This window comes from Squalius cephalus (genome assembly GCF_949319135.1).
Source record: "Squalius cephalus genome assembly, chromosome: 18".
Classification (NCBI taxonomy): domain Eukaryota; kingdom Metazoa; phylum Chordata; class Actinopteri; order Cypriniformes; family Leuciscidae; genus Squalius; species Squalius cephalus.
In genome coordinates this window covers 1150017-1155117 of record NC_137139.1, presented here as the reverse complement: position 1 = coordinate 1155117, position 5101 = coordinate 1150017, and positions in this window count along the sequence as shown.

Here is a 5101-nt window from a genome sequence, read left to right as displayed (position 1 = left end):
GGCTACTCCACAGCGGCGGCAATCCCAACCAGTGTGAAATAGTCCCAGTATAAACACTTATTATAGGTGTACCATAGTGATTCAGGATAAGACAAAAACACGGTTTGGAAAATGGTTTCAGGATGAACTCGCTCATTATCTAAATTTTGTTAATTTTGAACATAAAAAAGTTATGGACTGCTTTAATGCTCATTGCTCAAATCTTTTCAAAATATGACGCAACCCCCCTCAGAGCTCGCTGGGGCCCCCTTGTGGGCCGAGACCTCCCTGTTGGGAACCGATGCTGTACAGGAATGCCATTACATGTAATAATCATACAAGATGAAGACCAGTGATGATGTTTGAAGGTTGAAAGACTTTCGGGAGTCAAGATGAAGTGTTGCGCATTGATGACAAAACTATAAAAAATAATTACAGACTCCCACAGAATTTGAAAGACTTTCGGGAGTCAAGATGAAGTGTTGCGCATTGACGACAAAACTATAAAAAATAATTACAGACTCCCACAGAATTTTCAATTGACCACAAATGGATGTAGCTCAAAACTTATTTCGAAAAGTCACATTTATTTTTTGCCATTCACACTTGCTAAATATGATCAGATTTCAATCGGATATTCACAAAAAATTGGATTTGGATTGAAAGATTGAACATAGCCTAAGAGAAAAAAATCCTGCACACTGTTTTACTGTTTTTAGTTAAAAAAATAAAAAAAAAATAAAGATCTTTTCAGGCATGTTCAACTAAATAAATTGGCCAAGACATGACATGAAGTCAAGTCTGTTAAGGAAGCATGCTTCTGACAAATAGGTGATGAGATGTCCTGTTGGGACATGGGTTTCATTTTCATCAACACCCCCTTGCTTCCTAGCATCCCATGTTCAGCAATACTCCATATGTTTGGAAATAAAGGCCTTAACCCCCTGCTACACTGTAAAAATTAAAGGTGCCTGGAGGAACCTTTTGGGGTTCTTCACTTTGCCACACCGGCGGAACCGTCTGTAGATCCTCTAGGCACCCTTTAAAAAGGGCCGGTTCTCTGAGGAACCACACAAGTTTCCTGAGGAACTCTTATATTAGCACTGTGTGGAACCACTTTGGGTGCCTCCAGGAACCAAATTTCATTTTTTTTAAATATTTAATTTCATGTTGTTACTATGGTTACCTTTGACTTCTATTATAATAAACAAATTGAACCAAATACAAAATAATTGTTTATTACCTATTTGATATTCATTTTTATACATACACTTCCATGCACATGGGAAAAAAAGCTAACTATAGATTTATATGAATGAATACACAAAAAAATAGTATAATACATAAGCAACATGAATAATCAACCATGTTTATACAATAGGCTATACAAGAAAAGACATCTCAACAAAATGCATGGAAACACATATGTTCCACGAAATAAATCAATGTAAAAAAAATACATTTTGACTAATTAAAAATGTCCATCTTTACTTAACTTTAAAACATTCGTGTTTTAGTCCGATGGTAAGTCTGACATCACTGTTTCCAAGTCCAAAAGCTCTCTCAGATGCCAAAAACAAACAAACAGTGCTAATATGCACTCATTGTGCTGTAATATTCCTGAAAATTATGATCCTAACCTTTATCTCTATACCGAAATCTCAGATGGTGAGTTATTCAGCTATTGTGAATCATAAAATGTTGAAGTCTGGGATGCCGTGAGACTGGAGACTGTAATGTACACTATGGCTTTTGAAAAGCTTAAATGTGTGACTTGAATCAACAGTGCTATTAAATGGTTGTTGAGTATTCTCATGAAACAAGATAGAGGAAGTAGAGGCTTCGACCTGGAAACAGTATTAAGGTGCAGTAAAATTATCTGTTGTTCTGTGAATGTTCACTGGTGAATTCCAGTCATTTCAATAAGAATCCACACGATCAGCAATTTCGTTTGTGGTCAAAAATGTCACTATTGGGACCAAGTTGGTGTGAGGTACTTAAAGAGTTAGAAAAGTGAAAAGGTACAGCATCGTTTTCCATTTGTTTTTCCTCTTTTTTGGTGGATAGTTGGTCCAGGCACTTCAATGATTTTCAGGTCTACAGGAGGATTTTTATTCTTGTTCAAACTTGTATTTCAGCTTACCGAGGTCCCTGCAAAGTACAAAATGTACTCTTAGTAATGTTATTAAAGTGATAGTTGTGAAATTTAAATAATTTCCTCAGCCTTGTGACGTTCCAAACCTGTTTGACTTTCTGTCTGTGGAACCCAAAAGCAGAGGCATAATGCAACCCCTGTCACCGTCCGCTTTCACTGCATGAAACACAAGCAGAAAAAAATTGTGTAAATCATTCATGAAACCATTCTTATATACACTTGTCTAGTTCAATTCAATGCAACAATTTATGTAAAAATGGTTAAGCTCCAAAAATGTCCCAGAAAAGATCCTAAAAATAATCAGTGAGTTCACAACTCATGTGTTATGGGTTGTGCTGTAAGTCTTATGAAGCCTAATAGCTTTTTCCTTTTTTTCTTTTGACGAAAAAGACTAAACTTGAAGTTATAATTATTAAAATGTCTTATATTCAAATGCAAATGATAAAGAATAAGAAAAAATGCATAGCATTATTGGCGCCAAACCTGTGATATTATTTTTCTGAGTAACATGAATGAGATTTGAGAGCATGAGGGAAGATTTTCAGAGAATAACTGATTAAAAAACACGAGCACACAGTCAAACAATACAATTTCACACTGAGAAAGTTCATAGTAATAAAGTACTGCATGTGGTGCAGGTAACTTACTGTAATTCAATGTTGCCACTGAAATGTTCAGATTATTTTTAGAAATGTAATGGTTGTTCTGGGGAAACAAAAGAACAAAGCTGATTATTCACAACATAATATTTATTGACCAGTAAATGGCTTTAAAATGGTATTTGAGAGAATGAGGGCACCTGAAGTAAGTAAAGTTAGGCTAAACAAAAACAGACCAAACTATATTAACCTGCTTTTGTTATTCATAACAAACGCCAATGACGAAATAAATTAGTTAGGCTATATCAGCAATTTGAAGACACAGTTGTACAGAATATGTTGAACTGAATGACTAAATCAATCTAAGACAGTAAGTCAATAATTTCCATTTGTTCATTAGATCAACGTAGTTAGCATCGCGGCTAAAACCTTCATACCAGATACTGTGCAATAAACGTGTGGTAAACACTGTAAAAACGTAGTAATGTATAATACATTTAGTAGACTCTGTATTTATATTTATTTGGCGAGTTTACAAACCTTGTAATGGAGAGCTGAACAAACGGCGGAAGCTTTGATGAGAGGAGCCGTTACTTTCAAACCCGATGACGTCGATCAGCTGAGCTTTGACGCGCGCGAGCATCACTGAAGCGACGACAGCAGAGGATCAGCAGTTTCGTGACTGAATAAAACTTCTCTCCTCCTGGTTCTTCTTCTTCATATTATTAATATTATTATTATTTAGTGTTGTTGTTTAAGGTTTAAATTACTTAATAAAATAGGCCTATACTAAATAAATGTAAGCTACCCAAGTGAAAAAGACGTAGGCTACTGTTAAATGTATTAAAGGAGAACTCCGGTCAATTTTAACATTGAGCTAATTTTTTTGTACATTTGGAGTGCTGTCAACACAGAGAACAACGACAGAAATCGGTGTTGCCTACACCGTGTTATCCTCTTTTTAAAATGTGCACCCTGTTGACTTAAATGGGGCAAGTTTTAAACCTGCTTTTAGCCTCTTTACATCCTTGATGTGTCATTACAAGTGCCCAGCCATTGTGAGTGATTCCTTCAGAGTGAACACGGTGAATCTGACTGCAGTAGATGTGAAAGATATGAATAAAAGTGATGTTAATTCAGCCAGCGCAAATACCTGTGTTTACATCCTGTTTTCAGTGGAAGTCCATAGTAGTCGATTGCCGAGTTCACGCGCATTGGTTTAGTACCTATGATCACGCGCGTGAACTCGACAATCGATTACTAATCGATTACGAAAATGGTTAAAGAAAACAATTAAAATATCAATGATTAAATGCATATGTGCATTAATGATCAAGATATGTGCTAATTTGTATAATCTGAATAATTAAAAATCTTTATTTTTCTCCAACCTGCTAATTCAATTAAGTTGTGTTACCAACTTGAATTAATGCATGGTGGCAAGTTAAAAATGTAAATGTATTGATTTTGTTAAAGCGTTTAAGTTGCAAACATTATTTCTGTTGACATAATAGCCGCGTTTCCACTGTCGGGCCAGTGCGAGTCAGGGCTTTAAACGGGCTGGGCTAATAGCCTCGGACCTGTAGCACCGAGCCCAAAACCAACGTCACACAAACCATCATTTATCAAGTTTTATCAAATCATTATCGTGATGAATTAATTTGTGTCAAGATTGCACATCACAGAGAAATAAAGTGGTTTACTGTTATTTCACAAAAGAAAGAGGACACACGTAGCCTATTTATTCAGTCGTGTCTGTTTCTGTTTATTTGTAGTCACAGGACAGTATGGCTTAAATCTAAATCACATTTAGAAAGAATGATAATTTCTACAAATATGCCACCAAAAATACGACTCAAGGAGCTTTAGCACTCTCTCCCAATACAGTTATATATTTTCAGTCAGACAAACAGAGGAAGCTCTCGAAAAATCGGAGTTGCTTTATTTAACGACATATGCGGAGCTATTATGAATAACAGACTGTCCGGTATAAAGAGACGAGACGTACTGAGAGATAAAATGAAAACACGATTGTGATAGTGTGTGTGTATGTGTATGTGTGTATGTCCGTGAAACTTCATGTATTCCTGTATATGTCTGTGTACACCAAGTATCTGGGTATTTCTGGAAATTGACTGTTCTGTGTACTTTGGCTCAGGATTTTTTCACATACATCCGGCAAACCTGAAATTCCACTGCAGTTTACCATGGCCAGATATTTCCCGATTCTGCCCTTATCATGCAGTGCAGTGTAATCAGACTTGCGTCATGAAAATGTCACCAGTAACAGAGATAAGCACAAATGATTGTGTCAGAACACCTCCAGGGCCCAGGTAACACCGCAGGCCCCAGAGGGGGAAATGCCAGT